The 23252-nt window shown below is 42.9% G+C and overlaps 2 protein-coding genes across 3 annotated transcripts in view; one reads left to right on the top strand and one right to left on the bottom strand.

Annotated features, from left to right (window-relative positions):
* polr1a (RNA polymerase I subunit A) overlaps nucleotides 1–23252 on the top strand; it is a 445779-nt gene that overhangs the window by 221786 nt on the left and 200741 nt on the right. The window lies entirely within an intron of this gene.
* The window catches only part of slbp (stem-loop histone mRNA binding protein), a 234777-nt gene that overhangs the window by 130701 nt on the left and 80824 nt on the right, over nucleotides 1–23252 (bottom strand). The window lies entirely within an intron of this gene.

Here is a 23252-nt window from a genome sequence, read left to right as displayed (position 1 = left end):
TGATACAATTGGTATGTTTGGTTAATGAATAAAAGTTAATGTTTTACTGCAGACATCACAAGTCTGATCATGTTAGGAACCCTCCCACACCTCTGCTTCCACATCACTGCACAGTGTGTCTCACGTTGCCATGTTGTTACCTGTCGTTTCTCCCTCTCTCACTGAAAACTAAGAAATCATAATCATAAGACAACAATCTTCAGCCTGGTGGAGATAATATACCAGTTATGTCGTTCATTGTTATTGTTTTGCGTGCGCGTGCGTGCGTGTGTGTGAGTGGTGCCTTGGAGGTGCGGCCCACTGATGACTCATTGAGGGCACCTGAGTGAGGATGTGGGTGGGGTCTCTATACTGTGTGAAGACATGCAGGCCCTTTAGCTGGAGCTATGAGGAACTGAAGTGGAAACAGAAACAGGTATGCGCCTTGCGGGAAACCCAAACCCAAAACTACAGTTCTGCACAGAGCCTGTATAGTTAACCTCTTCCTCTGTCCACAATTTGTCTCAACTCCTTGACCCAAGACACAGCATTTGATTGGTTCTCTTATTTTATCCTCTTCGACTTTAGATAAATAAATGTATTATTCTGCATCTAATCCATGCAGAATCCCTCCTTATTTTGTGGTTTATGAGCAAGTCATAGTTCACCTTCTCTTAAATTATTGTCAACATAAAAATCATCAAATACATATTTTAAAGCTGTCATTAGTGTGACATATATTATGTGACATGTTCAAAACGCCATTGAGCTGGACATATGATCACCATGCATGAAAGAATGATAGAGTAGGCCTGGGCCACAGCGTGGCGGTTCAGGCACCCTGGGCTGCAATGTCAGCCTGACAGCGTGTCGAGGGTTTGAGTCCCGGTCCCGACCACCTTTGCTGCGTGTCACTCCCCATCTCTCTCCTTATTTCCTGTCAGTCTACTGTCCTATAAATAAAGGCATGAAAGCCCAAAATAGATCTTTAAAAAAGAATGATAGTGTATGTCGTCTCTGAAACCTCATATGTTTGAAACTGTTATACTTTTCAGGATTCAATTCAAAAGCATCAAAAGTAACAGATCTACAAGCTCAAAACACTATGCTTGATGATCTGCTACTTTTGATGCTTGTGATAACATAGTGTGTGATCAAGTAGGGTAATCAAGAAAAAAACACAAAAAGTAAAAAAAAAATAGGTTTCTGCACGACAGCGATAATATAGGCTACTGTATTATGAGCTGTCCACTTAAAATAATAGTGTGCATACAATACAGTATTATAAACTGTGTTGATAAAATCATAGTGTATATACTGTACACAGTATTATGAATTATGTCGGTAAAATAGTGTATACTGTACACAGTATTATGAATTATGTCGGTAAAATCATAGTGTACATACTGTACACAGTATTATGAATTATGTCGGTAAAATCATAGTGTACATACTGTACACAGTATTATGAATTATGTCGGTAAAATCATAGTGTACATACTGTACACAGTATTATGAATTATGTCGGTAAAATCATAGTGTACATACTGTACACAGTATTATGAATTATGTCAGTAAAATAGTGTATACTGTACACAGTATTATGAATTATGTCGGTAAAATCATAGTGTACATACTGTACACAGTATTATGAATTATGTCGGTAAAATCATAGTGTACATACTGTACACAGTATTATGAATTATGTCGGTAAAATCATAGTGTACATACTGTACACAGTATTATGAATTATGCCAGTAAAATCATAGTGTACATACTGTACACAGTATTATGAATTATGTCAGTAAAATCATAGTGTATATACTGTACACAGTATTATGAATTGGTTGGTAAAATCATAGTGTATATACTGTACACAGTATTATGAATTGGTTGGTAAAATCATAGTGTATATACTGTACACAGTATTATGAATTGGTTGGTAAAATCATAGTGTATATACTGTACACAGTATTATGAATTGTGTTGTTAAAATCATAGTGTAAACACAGAATCCTGGGTGTTTGAGTTCATCTGAGGTTGTTCAAGCTCAACTGATAAACTGGTCTAACCTGAAACTATGAGTCAGGTTACTGTACAGTACACTGGGTACATTCATCTTTTATAGTAATTATTCTGTGGGTTTTTCTGCCTTTATTGATAGTACAGTGGAGAGAGACAGGAAACAGGGACAGAGAGTATAGAGGAGTGACATGCAGCAAACGGCCCAGGAATCAAACCAGGGACTCTCTGTCAGGCATTAGAGCCCATGTGACACACACACCCTAACCACACTGCTATCAGGCACCCAATCAGGTATCCAAACAAACACAACAACCGTTGTTGACAAATTCAACTTCAACACAACCAAATGCATCAGCAACAAGCACATACTATAGTTGTGTTCTTGATACACAAATTAGAATGACACGATGATATCATGTTACCCATCTATTATTAATTATTGATTAATTAGCTTTGGAACATCAACATACTGTATTCCTGTTGATGTGTCACTTGCAGTGAATCAGTGATCACAGAGGTCATCTGCTGTGAACTCCTAAAAACAGCAAAGGCAACAAACAACAACATGAGACCCTACGCCTACTAGGGATAAAAAAAAAATTGAAAAAAAAGGAAAGTTGAATAAAGAAATTGGTAAAATCAGAGCATTGAAAAAAAGGCCCAAGAATAACTAAGAAAACTCCATGTTAAAAAGGTTTAGTCAATTTTTAAAAGTGTCAATGGACTGTGGTGCTTTCAGGTGTTCGGGGAGGGCCTGTCCTACTTATGAAAAAGTAAAGTGCGTTACAAATAAAATGTATCATTAATATTATTATCCTTATGTATACCTCTGTGTGCATGGAGCACAGAGAGGGAGTGTATGTGGTTAGAAACAGAGATGACAGGATTCAACAAACAGCAGAAAACACAGAGAGAGACAGAACAGCCTGAGGCAGGTGTTTCCAAGCATACAGTGTAACTGCTGATGCCCACATTGACTGGGAGCGGTGCAGATATTATGCAAAGTTAGCTGGCTGTGTCTCCTACACTGGGTGTGTGGTTACCTTAGTAATGCAGACATGCTAGTCTGTTCGCACGACACACACACACACACACACACACACACACACACACACACACACACACACACACACACACACACACACACACACACACACACACACACACACACACACACACACACACACACACACACACACACACACACACCCCAAGTTTCATGGAATTTTGCCATCGTCAATCCATTCTCAAGTTGTATTACTGTCAAACACACCCCTCTCTCTTTATCTCTCACTCACACGTGCACCCTCACGCAAGCATGCATGCCATGCACACACACAAATGCATTGTCTTTGACTTATGTTTCTTTTATCCTACATACCTGTTCACAATAATATTTAAACATGCTCTATTGTTTGAAAAATACATAGTCCCACAGCTTTTACTAAAAACCTATAAGCCTGCAAAGTAAGACCAGAGCCATTAACAAGTTTGGACAAATTATACAATTTTGCACAGTTTTGCTTAGTTTTTCTAAAATAGATAAATTATTAAATGAATACATTTTAACTATTTACAGGCTAATATAAAAATGTCCAAATGATTCAACATTCAACATCAAAAATTCAACAAATATAGTGGAGCAGGCCTGCAGAGCTCTAGCACTGAAACTGCATCCACCAAACGTTGTCTGCATAGGACTGTAGGTTCACTTTTTTTTCCTTTTAACTAATTGTTCTGGCCTTTTTTGATAGTACAGTAGAGAGAGAGAGAATAGGGGAGTGACATGCAGCAAATGGTCTGGAAGGCCCACGAATCAAACCGGGGACTCACTGTCAGACATTAGAGCCAATGTGATACACATACCCTAACCACACTGCTATCAGGCACCCAAAGGTATTCATCTATAAATGGTTCTGTATTCTTGTTAAAAACACAACACTCTTCAGCATGTATATACACTACAATAGTAATGCATGTTCCACATGTATAAAAGCGTACAAGTGGTATGTATGGTTGATGCGCTCTGGCCTGCAGTGTCTCAGCAATGTGTTTTACTGCAGACATCACAAGTCTGATCATGTCAGGAATTCATCCAAACGAACACAACAACCTTTGCTGACAAATTCAACTTCAACACAACCTAAAAGGCAGCCCCCTCCTCTCAGCAACAAGCACACACTATAGTCATGTTACTCATGAATTATGAATTATTTATTAATTAGCTTATGAAACATACTGTATTCCTGTTGATTTGTCACTTGCAGTGAATCAGTGATGATAGATAAACAAACTATATCAAAGAGGTCACCTGTGAAATCAATCATCTCTTCAGAACAGCTTCTAATCAGTCACAAGTTAGATAAAAACCAACCCATCTGTTGACCTTGACATTGATGTGACATAGATATTTTACCTTTAAATATAGTCTTTAGTCTTATAGTCTTTAGATAGTGTTCATGTAATAATTATCAGTGTTTTTGTTTCATACTGCCCCCATCAATGTTCACTTGTTGTTCATTACAATGTAAAAGCTACAATAAAACATGAATGAGCTGTCTCTATTCAGTTGTTAGATAATAATAAAAGCTACAATAAAACATGAATGAGCTGTCTCTATTCAGTTGTTAGATAGGCTCCATTCTGCCTATCATGAGAGTGATCTAAGCAGTTCATGAGTATGTGTTATCTTTATGTTTATCTGCTCTGCTGCTCCCCGTCTGTGGAATGTTCTCTGTCATGATGATCCGTGTCATGGTCGGCCCCTTCTGGCCCTATTTCCAACCCCTGGACATGTATGGCTTCCTCTCAGTTGTGGCCTTATTCTTCAGTCCTTGGACATTTAGTTGCATGCTCTGTTCTTGTTCTTTGTCCGGTTTATCTTTAGTCTTTGTTTCCCTGGTTGGTCTTGTATTATGTATTGTATTTTGGATGTTCTGCCTAGTTTCTGTAGTTCTATGTGTTTTGGTCTTTGTACTAGTTTTCCCTGGTGTTATGTTTATCTTGTTTTGCAGTATTGTTCCTTGTGTTTCCTGTTCTCATTAGTCATCTGTACCTGGTAATGTACCTTTAGTAAATTATGGTCCCATTTATTTTAAAATGAATGATAAAGTATGGCATGTTTCTAGGGTTTTACCACGGTTCTCCGTTTACTACTCACTATGGGATATCAGCGCCCCCAGGCGATGGACAGAGCAACACACACGCTCCCGATGCCTTTACTGATTGGCTTAGGTATGTCACGAGTCCGGAAGACCCGGGAGTACAAAAGCTCCCCGTGACATAGGGTCTCCCTCTTTTCTACTCTCTGCATGCGTATGCGCAGACTAATTCACACACAAAAAGTACTTAGAAAGTTTTTACAACAAAACCCTTAGCGGGAATAAGGAATATTCCCCACGGGAAAAATCTTGCTATTTATAAGTTCACTCCCGAGACTTATATATTAATTTTTCCTTTCCTATCTCCTCAAGTTTTTCCTTAATTCTTGGCGATGTTCACCGTTTCTCAACTCGACGCTCGGCTTGTCAGGGCTAGGACCCTGGTCGGCTGGACTAGACGAGACAACGGTGAGACCTCCACCGCCACCGGACCGGGGACCCCAGTCGTGCAGCACGAGCGGCCCCAGCTCATGGGACCCCCACCGGTGCCGATGCCGAGACTAAAGCGTCAAGCGTCCACGACGCTGACGCCACCTCCCGCCGCTGCTGCTGCAAGTGGGGGCTTGTCCCCACCGCAGCATGCTAGCAGCGGCCCTCCCTCCCCCCTGCCAGCGAGGAGTTGATGGCTCTTCACGATGACGACATGGCGGAGGACGGGGAGGATTTCCTGGAGCTCCCGTCGTACCAGGACACCCAGGAGGTGTCCACGACGAACCCCGGACGGGGAGAACCTCCCGCAGCCACCGAGGAAGAGATCCTCGAACCTGTGGCGGCTGGTTTCAACGAATGGCTAGCCTCACTAAGCAACAGGTTGTTAGCAGCGCTGTTCTAGCTTAGCTTGCTCGCTAGGACAACAACACCAGCTCGTTAGCCTCTTCAGAGCCGGCGTCTGTACCACGAAGGACGAGGCTACACAGCGACATCCAGAGTGTGAGCTCCTGGATGAAGAGCAACCGCGAAAAGTTTCATCGGGTGCTTTGAGACACATAAAGGGTTTTCATAAGAGTATGTTGAACTGTTTATGCTGTTTCCACTGTTTCTGTGCTTTATTCTGTTCCATTAAAATTTCCCAAAATACACAAGCACACTATCCAGCCCCGGTCAGGAGGTCACGACGCTAGGGGTCCCAGGGGGTCCCCGGGCGTCGATGCCCTCCTCTATAAGCCCATTGTGCCTGTCAGGCCTGCCTTACAGCATGATAGACACTAATGGGATAATTCTCTGCCTGTTTTCAACAACTGTCGGGGTGCATCGACGCATAGGGATCACTAGGTGGTCCCCGTGTTGATAACCACCCCTTATAAGCCCAAAGCGCTTGGACTGTCCCTTGGTGACTTTCCAAACGCTGCTGGGATAAATTCTAGTCATGCTTGAATCAAATGCAGGTAATAAAACCTTTACTAGCTGAACAGCTAAAAGCTAATAGCTACCTGTAGCTAGAATAAGCTAGGCTAGGCTAAGCTAAAAGCTAAACTAGGTAGCCCGGCCACGCCGGTGTTTACCTTCTGTCCACTAGAGGGCGCCAGAGCGTCACTGTGGGACGGAGGGTTCACAAGATGGCCGCACGGGTCAAGGGTCGCGCCTGACTGACCCAAAGACCCGCTGTGTTTACAATCTGTTGAGTACCGTGTCACGCCAGCCTCAGAGTATGTTAAACTGTTTATGTTGTTTTACACTGTCTCTGTGCTTTATTTTGTTCCATTAAAAATGTCCTAAAATACACAAGCACATTATCCAGCCCCGGTCTGGGGGCTAGGGGTCCCAGGGGGTCCCTGGGCGTCGATGGCCTCCTCTATGAGCCCATAGAGTCAGGCTGCTGTTGTTTCACTTAGCGGCTGATTAGCCTCACTAACATCGACACAGTTAAAGAGCAGTGTTGTTTTGGTGCAGCGCTTAGCCAGTCCCCTAAAACAACAACGCGGTGGCCATAGCTCTCCTTCGTTCTTGGTTAGCCAAACAACTACAGGTAGCAGCTAAAGGCTAAAAGCGACCTGTAGCTAGGCTAGACTAGGCCAGGCTAAGCTTACAAGCTAAGCTAGTTAGCCCTTTGTCTACACTACCACGATGGAGGCTCAGGTTCATTGGGTGCTTTGAGACACACATAAAGGGTTTTCATAAGAGTATGTTAAACTGTTTATGTTGTTTTACACTGTCTCTGTGCTTTATTTTGTTCCATTAAAAATGTCCTAAAATACACAAGCACATTATCCAGCCCCGGTCAGGAGGTCACGACGCTAGGGGTCCCAGGGGGTCCCTGGGCGTCGATGGCCTCCTCTATGAGCCCATTGTGCCTGACAGGCCTGTTTCACAGCATGGTAGACACTAACGGTCTCTAACGGACGCCACAGTACGAGTCCGCGTGGCGACGTCATCGGTCTCCATGGAAATGTGCACGTTGTCCACGGGACTGATAACAGCAGCGCCCCTTCCCGATTCGCTCGCTCGGTGAGCAGCTTTTGGGAGGGTTGCAATCCGAATCTGTTTTTTATCCCAGTACATCAGCGTTGCACTGTGTTTTACTGGTTAAGCTCAGTACGGCAGTAACACACTGTGGTTGTACTGACCAGCTCCCATGAACAACAACACATTGTGGTTGCACTGGTGTGTTTTCCACATGCCTTGTGTTGCTTCCTATGTCAGACAAGTGTGTCTCTCTCATGCGGAAGGTAAAAGCAGCCATGACTCTGAGAGAGGAGGTTCTCTCTCTCTCTTGAGCAAGAGCGCTATCAGAGAAATATCTACGAATCAGAACCAACTGGGTTTCTGTTCAAAGCTTTTTCTGGTGAGAAAAAAGGGGGGGGGGGGCGTATGGCCCTTTCTGAATCTGAAGGGCCTCAACAAGTACCTAATGGATTTCCATTTCAATGTTGACGACCGTGAAGCTGTTGCGAACGGTACGTCAGGGGCACTGGTGGACGGGCATCGACCTCTAGGTTGCTTGCCTCCACGTTCCAATCTGGCCTCCACACAGGAAATTCCTGCACTTCGGCTACAAAGGGGAGTGTACGAGTACACGGTTCTTCCCTTTGGTATGTCATTAAGCCTGCGAGTGCTCGTGCAGTGTACCAATGGGGCCATAGCTCCACTGCGGCGACAGGGGATCAGTCTGTCGACTTAACTTCGACGACTGGTTAATTGCCGCGGGCTCAGAGGAGGAGGTGGCACGGCACACGGCCGTGGCCCTCTCCCACCTGACGTCGCTATGTTCACAATCAACGTCCAGAAGAGCGTTCTGGTTCCATCTCGGCGGACCACCTTCTGGGGGATCTCGCTGGACTCGAACACGCTCAGAACGCGGCTGTCCAAGGGCAGGTTAGACAGCGTCTTAGCTTGTGTGAGGTCTTTTCGCATGGGGCGTCAAGTCACTTACAAGCTATGCATGCAAGCGGTGAGTCTCATGGCTTCGGTCATTCACTTAATCCGCTTGGGCAGGTTCTACATGAGACCTGTATAGAGGTGGCTGCGGGCTCTTCGGATCCCACTCACCTCAGGCTATCAGCAAGTGGTGGTGTCTCCAGTGTGCGTGGAGACACTCGGATCGTGGTCGCAGGTGGCCTTTTCTGTCCCAGGGGGTCAGTATAGGCGCTGTGATATCGCGGAAGGTCATCACCACGGACGCCAGCCTCACAGGGTTTTTTTCCTCGCTCTCAAACAGTTCGGGGCTCGGTTTCGGGGTTGTTATGTCTCGATCAGAACATACAACACCACGACCATGTGCTATGTCAACAAGCAGGAAGGCTTGGCCTCCCTGGGGTTGGACGGTTAGCGTGCGAGATGACGCTGTGATGCGACTCACTCCTCTCCTTCCCGACGTGCCTTGGGCCCTCCTTGTCGGCAGGGACTTGCTGCGGCAGGGATGGGGACGCCCCTCAGGACCTAGACCAGACTTGTCAAACTCGCGGCCCGCGGGCATTTTGCGGCCCGTGGAAAGGTCCATTGCGGCCCGCGAAGTGATTTGAAAAAACACCTTTTCATACTAGCTCTAATGGAAAAAAAACGAGAGAGAAAAAATTACTAAAAAAAACGCGTAGCCGGCAGGCAATTATCCCCCCCAACCCCCCTTGCCTCTGACTGCGAAGGTCTAATAGTGGCCAAACTTGTTTTGTGAGAACAATGGCCAAGTCATGTCTAAACAATCAAGACAAGAGGAGATCAAGAAATAAATCTAATTACCCACGCTGGCACAAACATGTCAGTCTAAAAGTGTATAGATCCCTCATCCCTGCTAACCAGCGCTGCCCAGGGAAACAAGGACGAGGAATTTTATTGGCTCACTATTGGATACATCGTAACATCGCTTCTTTAAGGGGACCGTAAGGGTCCATTTGGTTCCATTTGTATGGGTGGTTGCGTCGTTGTGTTTACATGTGTGGTGGAATAACGGCCGTTACGAGTGAAACGCTCAAAAGTTTCACTCGTCCTCTGTCTCCGTTGACAATTTTAATAATCCAAATGATAATAATCTGTTTAGGAAACTCTTAAAAATGCGAAAGAATGACTAGTGTCGCCTAGTGTGACATATTCAATGTGCGCTGTCTTCTCAGTCTATCGTTGCCGAAAATGGCTGATCTACAAGCTCACAACGTGGTGCGAACAGACGCGGTGTGAGCTTGGAGATCGGCCATGTTTGGTGCGTGACACTGTTGTACGATGAAGTATAAATTGCGCTTTTAAAGTGACAGTACACACATTAACCAGTTAACAGTTTCTTCAATATTATTTTCCAAAAGTAAAAAGGTCACTTAAAATGTAGTGCAAGTGATAAATTTTGGCTAAAACAAAGACAAAAGAATAGAAAAAATATATATGCATTTTTTGTTTATAAAGAGCTGAAGAGACATGGAGATTGTATAGTAATTATTACATTATGAAAGTTACTACTGCTCAGAACCTGGTCCCTGATGTTGACAGGTCAGTTAAAGCAAAAAAAAAAAAAAAAAAAAAGTTGTTGTTTTGACCTGAGCTTTTACTGTTAGGGTTATTTTTTTCTATTCTAAAACCGAAAAAAATGCATTGAGTGTCATTATTTTGATTCATTGACATTTTCTGAATTTTAGTTATTGTTAAAAAAAAACGACTGAACTGAGTTCATTGTCTGAGTTGCATTGCTGATAGTAGGCCTCAAACAAAATAATGTTGTGTACTGTAGCTATTTACTGAAAATATTTATCATTTTTTTATAATCCAATCTAATCGATTCTTCAAACGCTTATCCGGAGCCGGGTCGCGGGGGCAACAGATCCCGAGGCGTTCCCAGGCCAGTGTGGAGATGTAATCCCCCCATCTGGTCCTTGGTCTGCCCCGGGGTCTCCTTCCAGTGGGACGTGCAATTAATTAATTCATAATTAATTAATATATAATCTTCATAACATTTTTTAAAGTGATATGCTGTAGTTAATCCAGTACCTGGCCTGTAGACCTGTTCGCAATTTGGTGTTGGGGGAATTTCTCACTTGAATTGAGTCAGTGGGTCCCTAGACATGAATAATCACAGAGGTGCTTGTCCGCCATAGTGCCACGAATGGCGCAATGGCCAAATCAAATATGGCCGCCATCGGCTATGATGAAAATCCATTTTTTTTTATTTTGAGTGTATAATAATAATAATAATAATAATAAACTTTATTTGTATAGCACCTTTCATGACATGAAATGCAGCTCAAAGTGCTTTACAGAGCAAGAATACAATTACAGTTAGAACCAATTTAACAATAAAGCAAACAAAAATAAAATAAAATAAAATAAAAGCAAAGGCAAAAGCAAAGGCATAAAACAACATTAAAATAGGGAATACAGTGAGGAATTAAAAATCAACCGAAGAATCAGCTAAAAGCAAGAGTGAAGTAATAGGTCTTGAGCTGTGCTTTAAAGCTATCGACAGAGGCTGCCTGTCTTAAGTGTAATGGGAGTTTATTCCACACTGTCGGTCCGTAAAAGCAGAATGCTGCTTCACCGTATTTTTTATATGTCATTGTAGGCACCTCGAGCAGGTCAGCACTTGAAGACCTGAGGGCCCGGTTTGGAACATATCTCTCTAGGCAGTCAGAGAGGTAGGAAGGTGCCAGACCATTTAGAGCTTTATAAACTATTAAAAGAATTTTAAAATCAATCCTAAAAACAACCGGGAGCCAGTGTAGTGAAGCAAGAACTGGAGTGATATGTTCTCTCATCCTGGTTTTAGTTAAAATTCTGGCTGCCGCATTTTGAACAAGTTGTAATCTGTCAGTTGTTTTCTTTGGCAGGCCAGAGTAGAGTGCGTTGCAGTAATCAAGCCGAGAGAAAACAAAAGCGTGGATCAGCGTCTTTGCATCGTCTAACGACAGATAGTCTCTAATTTGCGCAATATTTCTAAGATGAAAGAAAGCAATCTTGGTGTGTGTATTGAAATTCAATTCAGAATCGATAATCACCCCCAGGTATAAACACATGTAATACCTCCATTCCGACTAATTGGGGTGTGTAGAATTTATTTCTGATATCATCATGACCGTTTTGGGTGATTTTGACCTAGAAAGGTCATGGTCAAGGTCATTTTGCTATTCCGAAGACCTTGGCCATAACCTGGCCATTGTTTGGAGTAAAAACAGGTGCAATAAGTCTAATCTAACTAATTCTGACATTTAGAATTCATTTCTGATATTGTTTTGACCATTAAGGATCATCTTGTCATTGAAATATCAATATCAATGTCATTATTCAATAACCCGATTACAATTTATTTCTTTACTGTCACTTTTTGTTTAATCATTGGTTTTATTTATAACAAAAGACATGCACATGAGAAATATAACTATAAACATAAACACCCCCTTTAACTTTTATTTTAATTGAGTGTTGAAATTAGCAAATAAGACTATGTAGCAATAAAAGTGATATACAAATAAAATCATAACACAAAATAATTTCTCTCAAAGTGCACCATATGTGTGCTGAGTGATTTTGATCATGTTAGTATCATGGTCAGTATCATGTCAGTTTCATGGTCAGTATCATGTAAGTTCAAAGAAAAAATAACGTACATCCTCCGTCTCTTGGTGCTGAGCCAAACTGTAAGAACAGAATCATGAAAACAAAGCGGGGGCTCGCAACTTTCTTTTGAATGCTCCACGTTTTTTTATTTGCGACAAACAGCTGATATCTGCTGTTGCCAAATGCAGATATCGGCTGTTTGTTTGTTCATCAGTTTCATGGTCAGCATCATGTTAGTTTCATGGTCAGTAGTATCATGGTCAGTATCATGTTAGTGTCATGTTAGTATCATGGTCAGTATCATTATGTTAGTATCCTGGTCAGTATCCAGGTCAGTATCCTGGTCAGTATCATGGTCATTATCATGGTCAGTATTATGGTCATTATCATGTCAGTATTATGGTCATTATCATGTCAGTATCGTGTTAGTCATGGCATGGCATGGCACGGCATGTGGCATGGCAATGCATGGCATGTGGCATGGCAATGCATGGCATGTGGCATGGCATGTGGTGTGCCATGGCATGGCATGTGGTATGGTGTGGCATTGCATGGCATGTGGTATGGTGTGGCATGGCATGGCATGTGGCATGGCATGTGAAATAACATGGCAAGTGGCATGGCATGCCCTGGCATGTGTCATGTTAGTATCATGTCAGTATCATGTTTGTATAATGTGAGTATCATGGTCAGTATCATGTTAGTATCAGTATTAGTGGTCAGTACTCAGTATCATGTTAGTATCATGTTAGTGTCATGTCATAACATCTCAGCTTTATATAGCACTTTTTTCTATTCAAAGTCACTTCATGACTTTGAATACGTAGAGAAACTAATGTGTGTACTAATAATAAATATTCTAAATGGTTACTTGGAACAGTTAACTGTGGTGGACATTTACAAGTTGATTTTGGGCAGGTACGATAGCTTTACTCCTTATACTATTTTTAGTTGCCATGTGTCTGATCATAGACATAATGCTTTACATGTGAATGCTCCCCCCTTATATTTGTTCTATGTTAATCTGAGTTCCCAGAAGTTTTCGCCTGCTCTGGCGAGGAACTTCTGGGCCAGAGCCCTGGTATTTGTGGGCGGGATGTAGCTTACGCTCAGAATCTGAGCGGACACGCCTCTTACCGGTCTGACTCGTCTAAAAAGTCCGACGAGAGGCAAACAGCAGTACACAACAATGGCGGCCGCAATTTCTCAAGGGGAAATTGCTTCCTGTCGATCCTATTTAGATGTAGCACCCACTGCATGTGGATCCCGCCCCTTTTTCTTCATTGGCTGTTGATTTGAATCACAACGCAGTGGCCGCGCCCCTGCTGTCCAAGCTCCGACGCAATGCCTCCCAGACTAGTTCTATGTTGGATCAGAACCCTAGTCCCTACCAGACCCTCTCAAGTGACTTCCTGACGCTCACGGTTATTATGCCTTATGCTCAGACTGTCAGTGCTTCATCTGCTTGGAATGAGCTCCAGACAGGGGCGTGCTGGGACCAAAATTCAGCTCTGGGATTTTCCGAACCGGCCCACACTTTTGTCAACGGGGGGGTTTGTCAAAGGGGGGGGGGGGGGGGCTCGTTTTAACCCAGCAACCCTATATAAATTCCGCCACTGCTGAAAAACTTCCCAGCCCAACAGTAACGTAACTAATAATTGGGCCACGCGACGCGGAAATTACCGTAATAATCCTAAAACGGGAGCAATTTTTTTTTTGCAGCGGCTCCAGAGAAGAGATCTTAACAAGCGTCGGAAAAGCATGGTTTGTTCCAGATATATTCTTCTGAAGTTTTAAACAGAGATACAGAGTTTTATACACAGTGTGCCTTCCGTCCAGGGTTCATCAACATGTCCGTTCACGGACAAACGTCCGTCGTAAGACATGTCTATGTCCGTGGCACATTCTTTATTTTGAAAAAATTTTATCAAATTATAGCCCATATATTTTCTTCATTATAATGTAAAAATGTGGTTGAATAACTTTGGTGACTCGTAAAGTAACATGCTCATTAACATGTTGCAGGAGATCAGGGGTCATCACGTGACGGACATTTTTATCAATATTAGATTTTTTTCACGGACATACAAAATAATTTGTGAATAATTTTACGGGAAACCCAAATGACTAGCGCTAAATGTAAACTAATGGACTCGTAATGTGCCATAGTGTCTATGACAGTGTGCTACACATTTTGAAACTATTAAGACTAGTACGTGTGTGTGTGTGTGTGTGTGTGTGTGTGTGTGTGTGTGTGTGTGTGTGTGTGTGTGTGTGTGTGTGTGTGTGTGTGTGTGTGTATATATATGTGTATATATATATATTTTGATTGATTGAAATTTTTATTAGGCAAAAGAATGTAAAACAACACAGTTACATTTATAATGCTTTTGTCTAAAAGGTCCGGCCAAAAAAGTCCTTGCGGACTTGTTTCCGTTGGGGTCCTTGAGTTAATTTCATAGACATATATAGTAGCAACCAAACAGTTCAAAAATCAACATGAAAATACAGATAATACAGAAAAAATACCACTATGTACAAAAAAAGCATTTAAAAAATATATGTACAAAAAAGGGGGGGGGGAAGCATGGAAAAATAAAAATTATATACACAAAAAGCATGAGGAAATACAAAATATGTACAAAAAGAGGAGGGGGGGGGTCGTCTGTCTACAGGGAAACTGGTACTAGCTCCTCTTTCGGCCTCCAGAAAGATGGGTTTTTAGGGCTGTTTTGAATGAGCCCAGCGAACTGCATTTTTTGAGGGATGGGGTTAGACTATTCCATTCCTTGGTGGCTGTGCTATAGAAGGAGAATTTGCCCATGTTTGTTTTATGGGTGGGTGGTACCAGATTGTTGTTTACGCTCCCTCTAGTTTCGTGGCTGTGGGTGTCACTAACTTTTTCGAGGTATTTATACAGATATGCGGGTATAGGGGGCATATCGGGCAAATCTGCATTTACAATTTTGAAGACCAGACCCATTTTTAGTTGTTTAACCCTGTCTTCCACCCTGAGCCAGCCTAGGCTGGCAAAGTGAGTGGGAGAGAGGTGGGTCATGGGCCCCAGTCCGAGAAGTAGTCGGATCAGTTTGTATATATATGTGTGTGTGTATATATTTTCGGAAAAAAATAAAAACGATCTACAAGCTCACAACGAAACACATTTGTCGTGAGTGAGTGCTAATTCAAGAAGGTTAGAACAGAAGGGCCCCCTTTGTGCCCCAACAGTTTCAGTAGGCATGAGATCTTTCACTTCCTTAGTTTATGTATTTTTCTCAGTTCTCTGTCTGCTGGAAATGTCTTGTCAAATGACTTGTGGTTTGTCCGCAAGTGTCTTTCCAACTTCTCTTTCTTCACCATCACGTGCAGTTCTTGCTAATGAGACAAATACTTACAATAGAATAATGATGAGACAGCTCTATCCAGTTCCATGTATGGTACACAAATACATGTGGCTGAGATTTCAGTTCCTTTTTCTCAGTTCTCTGCAGGGGCGTGCTGGGAGGGCGCGTTTTAACCCAGCAACCCTATGTAAATTACGCCACTGCTGAAAAACGTCCCAGCCCAACAGTAACGTAACTAATAATTGGGCCGCGCGACGCGGAAATTTGTAATAATCCTAAAACGGGAGCAAAAAAAATGTGTTGCAGCCGCGCAGTAAATGGCGCGGCCGTTCTGGAATTTTCCCGAATTTCCCAGTGGCCAGCACGTCCCTGGCTCCAGAAGTCCTTAAAATCAGTCCACCTCCTTTTTTTGAAAGAACATGCCCTGCCATGCCCTGCCACATGCCAGGCAATGCCATACCCCTTGCCATGCCATGATACTGACATGGCAAGGCCATGATACTACTGACCATGCTACTGACATGATACTGACCATGATACAACTGACCATGCTACTGACAGGATTGATACTGACACTGACCATGATACTACTGACCATGCTACTGACATGATACCGACCATGATACTACTGACCATTATAATAATTAATTAAAAATTAAAAGGGGATGTTTATAATTGTTATATTTCTCATATACATGTATTTTGTTATAAATAAAAGCAATGATAATGAAAAATTAAAAAATAAATCGTAATCGGGTTATTAAATTATAACATTGATATTGATATTTCAATGACAAGATGATCCTTAATGGTCAAAACAATATCAGAAATGAATTCTAAATGTCAAAATTAGTTGGATTAGACTTATTGCACCTGCTTTTACTCCGAACAATGGCCAGGTTATGGCTAAGGTCTTCGGAATAGCAAAATGACCTTGACCATGACCTTTCAAGGTCAAAATCACCCAAAATGGTCATAACAATATCAGAAATGAATTCCACACATCCCAATTAGTCGGAATGGAGGTATTACATGTGTTTATACACTCAAAAACAAAAAAGTTGGATTTTCATCATAACCGATGGCAGACATATTTGATTTGGCCATGGCGCCATTCGTGGCACTATGGCGGACAAGCACCTCTGTGATTATTCATGTCTAGGGACCCACTGACTCAATTAAAGTGAGAAATTCCCCCAACACCAAATTGCGAACAGGTCTACAGGCCAGGTACTGGATTAAGTTATAGCAGTGACTGAGACAACAGACTGAAAAACAATGATGTATAACTGAATGTGCATGAGCGTGCATGCGTGTCTCCGTGTCTGCGTGCCCAGTCTGCCCACCTCAAGTCACCATTTGACCAATCTTGCCCGGACACCAAAATGAGTTTGACACCCCTGACCTAGACCTATGGGTCTGGCCCGTGAGAGGGTGAATCTGAGCTCGTGTGGCCTTCCCCCTGACGTGGTGCTACCGTCCAGGGCGCAAGGGCCGTGTCTACGAGGAATGCTTACGATGTCAGATGGTGGTTGGAACAGTCACCAGTGGTGGTGACTTTCCAGGCCTCGGTGTGTAGCATTCTCATTTTCTGCAAAGAAGGCTAGATCGGGATTTATCCTTCTCAACAGTGAAGGTGTTTTTGGCGGCCATTTCGGCTTACCACGAAGGTTTCGATGGCAAGACGGTGGGCCAGCACCCCTTGGTGCGCCGGTTTATGTGCGGCGCCAGGAGAGCCAGGCCGGTTAACAGGCCACTGTTCCCAGCCTGGGATCTGATGGTTGTGCTGGAGGCACTATGCCGTCCATCGTTCGAGCCTTTTGAGTCTGCGGATCTGAGGATCATTAGTCTCAAAACGGTCCTCTTGGTGGCCCTGTCTACGGATAAACGGGTCAGTGACATGCATGCACTCTCGATGAGTCCGGAGTGCATGAAGTGTTTTAACAATGACAGGAGGGTTTTGCTTAAACCTAACCTGACGTTCGTTACCGGGACCGGGGTGGTGGCCCCGGATCCGGGTGAGTTGGTAGCCTTCCATCCGCCTCCCTTCGTTTCGGCGGAGGATAGGCGGTTGCATTGTTTCTGTCCAGTGAGAGCCTTGAAGCTCTATTGTCAGAAGACAGCGGCCAATCGCTCATCGACGTAGCTCTTTGTCTCTTTTGGCCTTGGGGTTCAGAGGAAGGCGGTCAATAAGGCAACGATTCCTAGATGGATCCGAGATGCCATTAGGTTGGCTTATGTGAGTAGTGGTACCCCGGTCCCGGAGGGTCTGAGGGCTCACTCTACTAGAGGCATGGCTACATCCTGGGCTCTCTACAGGGGAGCTTCGATCCAGGAGATCTGTGCAGCCGCAAATTGGTCGTCCCAATCGACTTTTGCGGTTTTCTACAGCCTGGACGTGGCGCGCGCGGTCCTAGGCGTAGCGGCTGCCTCCAGGCCAGTGGAGGGAAGGGAGTAGGCTTGGGGCTTTTCTCCCTATCTCTCGACTTCCTCTGATCTCTCGACTTCCTCTGGGGTTTCCATGGGACCAGCTGGGCTGGCTCCCAGGAGATGGGGCCCTGTTTCCTCATATTGAGTTATGAGGCAGGCTTGTGTCTGCCTGTCAGTAAATAGGCGGACTCTGGAGTCTGTCAGGGCCTAGCTTGATTATCTATCCCGCACCCCAGCCCGGTGGGTTGGGGGCGTCCATGGGGCCGTAGGTCACGTCCGGGTGGGCGGGACCTAGGGGCTGAGGGGCGTGCGGGCCTGTCAGGGTTGTGTGGCTCATTACCTCAAGGGGGGTTTATGAATCCCATAGTGAGTAGTAAACGGAGAACCGTGGTAAAACTAGAGGTTACGAATGTAACCCCGGTTTTAGTAGGTTCGGAGTTTACTACTCACCAGACACCCCTTTCTGTGCGCATTTGGCATGCAGAGAGGAGAATGTTAAGAGGAAGAGCCTATGTCACGGGGAGCTTTTGTACTCCCGGGTCTTCCGGACTCGTGACATACCCTAAGCCAATCAGTAATTGGCATCGGGAGCGTGTGTGTTGCTCTGTCCATCGCCTGGGGGCGCAGATATCCCATAGTGAGTAGTAAACTGCGAACCTACTAAAACCGGGGTAACATTCGTAACCTCTAGTTTCTACTGGTTCTACCGAGTGAAGACCCGCCCTCGCTGCGGTTTCAGCCAATAGCATTGATTTCCGTTTGCATTTCAGACCGGATATCAACCAGATATAGAAAGATGGCGGATTAGAAATCGCTGCAAAATAGTCTTCATTTACGGTCTGTAGAAACCAATGGTGTGACGCTGTCCATATTATTTTTTTTACGGTCTATGGTTTCCACCTGTGTCCTCTTAGTCCCCCAGCCTATCTGATTGTCAGTCGTGTTCACCTGTGTCTAGTTGGTCATTGTCTATGTACATGCCCTTGTGTTTTCTGTTCCTTGTTCGTTCCTAAATGTATGTCAGTGTTAATTCCTAGCTCTGTATATCCTAGTATTATCTCTTTGCTCCTAGTTCTGTATTCCTACTCTCCTCGTGTATTCCTGTGTTTGTTCCTGTTCTTTGGTTAATAAACCCCTTGTATTGGATCTGCCCTGCCTCTGCCTCATCATCTGCCTCATCCTCATCCTCTGTCCTGCACTTTGGGTTCTACAGCTCTCTGTCTCCAAACGTGACAGTCCTCCCCGAACACCTGAGAGCACCACAGTCCACTGACGCTTTTAAAACATACCTTTTTAACAAAGTATTTTCTTTATTCTTGGGCCTTTTTTATGCTCTTAAAAAAAAAATCCTTATAGGGTCTCATGTTGTTTGTTGCCTTTTCTGTTTTTATGCCAATGTTTTTAATCCCTGTAGCACTTTTTATGAAAATGCAAAGTGTCCTAGACATAAAATGTATTATTATCATCATCTTTACGTGTATCTTTGTGCATATGGAGCACAGAGAGGGAGTGTACAGTACGTGGTTAGAAACAGAGATGACTGGATTCAACAAACAGCAGAAAACAACAGAGACAGAACAGCCTGAGGCAGGTATTTCCAAGCAGATATACATCAGGAGCCAGTTGCACCACCTCACACTACACACTTAGCCTAGTTATAGCTTAAAGGAGAGTTTTGGACAAAAGTTGTATTACCTTTTCTATGATGTTATGATATCTTAGGAATAATGGTACAGTAGAAAAATTTCATACTCCACCCCTGGTCCGCCACAGCTTAAAAGGTGCGCGGATAGGCCTTAGGTTAGATCACATATTTGAATAGCTTTCTTTTTTCTTTTTTTTTGTGAAATCTGATGTTCATAGTGACAGAACACTATGCAACCAAAAAAAAAGAAAAAGATGAGACTGAAATCTCGAGATTTCAATCTCGTCTAGCGAGACTTCTGTTTTTTTATTTTTTATTTTTGGACAGTGTTCTGTTACTATGAACGTCAGATCTCTCTCTCTCAAAAAAAAAAAAAAAGCTATTAAAATATGTGATCTAACCTAAGGCCTATCCGTGCACCTTTTAAGCTGTGGCGGACCAGGGGTGGAGTTATACATTTTTTCTACTGTACCATTCATCCTAAGATATCATAACATCATAGAAAAGGTAATACAACTTTAGTCCAAAATTCTCCTTTAAATGGCTTTTAAAACCCCATTTAAAGGGATATTTCACTTTCAAAACAACATTTGGTCATTTTATCATCTACTCAAGTCTTTGTGAACCCCCCAGACAGTTTTTAAGTTGCTTGATTAATTATTTAGATATTTGATATTCATTTTATCAGACACGCCCCCTTCCTATACAAACCCATTGTAACTTCAAACTCCATTTTAACCATGTTAGATTAATCAAAAACACCCGTCCTTGGTTCTGGTGACTCACCCTGCCCTCCTAATGCGTGAGGGGGCCGTGTTTTTCCGATCACTTTTTTCATTTATTTTATTTAACATTTTTATTGTATTAAATTTTTTTCATTTTCCAAAAAAAATATTAAAAATAAATGAAAAAAGTAATTGAAAAAACACGGCCCCCTCACGCATTAGGAGGGCAGGATGAGTCACCAGAACCAAGGACGGGTGTTTTTGATGAATCTAACATGGTTAAAATGAAGTTTGAAGTTACAATGGGTTTGTATAGGAAGGGGGCGTGTCTGATAAAATGAATATCAAATATCTGAATAATGAATCAAGCAACTTAAAAACTGTCTGGGGGGTTCACAAAGGCCTGAGTAGATGATAAAATGACCAAAAGTTTTTTTGAAAGTGAAATATCCCTTTAACCCATTTAGCCGGGAAAGCATCTCTGTCATTTTAGATTTCTTTGGCTATTCAAATATAATTTAAAAAATAGCAGATATACAAGCTCATAGCGCGGCACAGAGTGCTATAGCTTGTAGATCTGCTATTTCTTTTTTAAATGTGAAAATTTTTGCAAATCTTTAAATATATATATATTTAAAAAAAAAATCTATATTCAAAGATTTGCACAAATTTTCAAAAAAAAAATTGATCACAAGCTCATAGCGCGGCAGCTGATGAGCTGATGCCCACATTGACTGAGAGGTGTGCAGACATACTGTATATCAGAGTAACTTCTGATGCCCACATTGACTGAGAGGTGTGCAGACATACTGTATATCAGTGTAACTTCTGATGCCCACATTGACTGAGAGGTGTACAGACATACTGTATATCAGTGTAACTTCTGATGCCCACATTAACTATTTGCACGCGAGGATGGGGGCGCGCGCGCACGCGACTTCGCACCGGGCCCCGCATTTCTCCCAGACGGCTCTGTGTGCAGACATACTGTATATCAGAGTAACTTCTGATGCCCACATTGACTGAGAGGTGTACAGACATACTGTATATCAGAGTAACTTTTGATGCCCACATTAACGGTGTACAGACATGCAAACTTGGCTCTCTGTGTCTCCTGTACTGTGCTGTGGTTGCCATGGCAATGTGAGCCCACAGACATGCTCGTGTGTTCACATGAGACACACACACACGCACGCACGCACACACACACACACACACACACACACACACACACACACACACACACACACACACACACACACACACACACACACACACACACACACACACACACACACACAGCTATAAAAACGACTAATTTTTTCCTCTTTTACATTAACCACATGAACCCCAGCATCCCTATTCTGGTGGGAACATTCGCAGAAAATTGTGAGCTTGCAGATCGGCGACTTTTGGCAAGAACATTTGGTGTCGAGGGAGAAAAGAACAGACCAAGTACAGAGTGTGTATCACACACAGAATCCATTCTTTTCGGGTCCAAACATACCCTTAGTAATACAAATGATTTCAAGAGTCAGAGTTGACGATATAGTAATCTCAAGCAAAGAAGAGGTTACCTATTCTTGACAACAAACGGTGAAAACATTTTATCAAAAGTGATCAAGAAAGTCAATCAAAGAACAAGATTTCTGGGCAGGATTTCCTCTATTGTCAACAAAAGTGATCTCAAGACTCTAGCTGGAGCCCTCATTCAATGCCATTTTTATCATGCTTGCACCTCTTGGTTCTCCAGCATCTCAATGTCACTAAAAACTAAGCTTCAGAACCTCCCAAAACAAACTGATACGACTACTTCTCGGCCTAAAGCACATGACCCACCTAATTCACACACACTTTGCTAGTTTGGGATGGCTCAGGGTAGAAGACAGGGTTAAGCAAATATCAATGCCTGGGATTGGCATTTAAGATATTTAAAGGGACAGTGCCCTCAATACCCTCATATCTGTCTAACTACTTCCCCAAAGTGAGTGACACTCACAGCCACAACACTAGAGGGACCATGATCTGGTATCAAGCAAATATAGAACAAACATGGGAACGTTCTCATTCTACTGCTCTGCCACCAACATGTGGAATGACCTGACAGACAGCATCCATTAAAGGATTTGTAACAATGGTTTCTTTCAAAATTGGCCTGAAAAAACATCCATCAGGAGACCACTACTGCAACAGCCTCCTATACGGTGCCACCACCAAGGTTCTCAAGAAACTACATTATGCACAAAACGTTGTAACAGGCAGATTCACGTTTTGGCCTATTTATAGGCCAAAACGTGAATCTGCCTGTTAAAGCGCCACCATGACGCTGATTTGAAAAATGTAGGGTGGCATTTCTTCCTTGGCCTATAGTGGGGATGTGCGTACAAAGTTTCACGGAAATCGGAGGCTGCGTTCATGACTATTTACCAATGTATCGAATGCCCCCACCCCCCAGTTAAAAATCACTAAATCATTAAAAAACGATAGAAAGCAATACATGATTTTTTATTACGAACTAATAAAATAACCCTTGTTGTAAAAAAACAAAGTTGTCCTTTAAGTGCACATGCCTTTTAATTATTATCATTACGAACTAATAAAATAACCCTTGTTGTAAAAAAAACAAAGTTGTCCTTTAAGTGCACATGCCTTTTAATTATTATCATTACGAACTAATAAAATAACCCTTGTTGTAAAAAAAACAAAGTTGTCCTTTAAGTGCACATGCCTTTTAATTATTATCATTACGAACTAATAAAATAACCCTTGTTGTAAAAAAAACAAAGTTGTCCTTTAAGTGCACATGCCGGTAGGCCAGTAAGTAGGGAGTTAAAGTAGTCAAGTTTTGATATGACTGAGATCTGGATAAGGAGCTGGGCTGACTCCTGGGTGAGGAATGTTATGGTGTGTAAAACCACAGGATGGAGTGGCCGCTGCAAAGTGTGCCTTGAATGAGAGCTGACTGTCCAGGACA

This window comes from Gymnoscopelus braueri (assembly GCF_963280865.1).
Source record: "Gymnoscopelus braueri genome assembly, chromosome: 20".
NCBI lineage: Eukaryota > Metazoa > Chordata > Actinopteri > Myctophiformes > Myctophidae > Gymnoscopelus > Gymnoscopelus braueri.
This window is presented reverse-complemented; position numbering and strand designations above follow the sequence as displayed.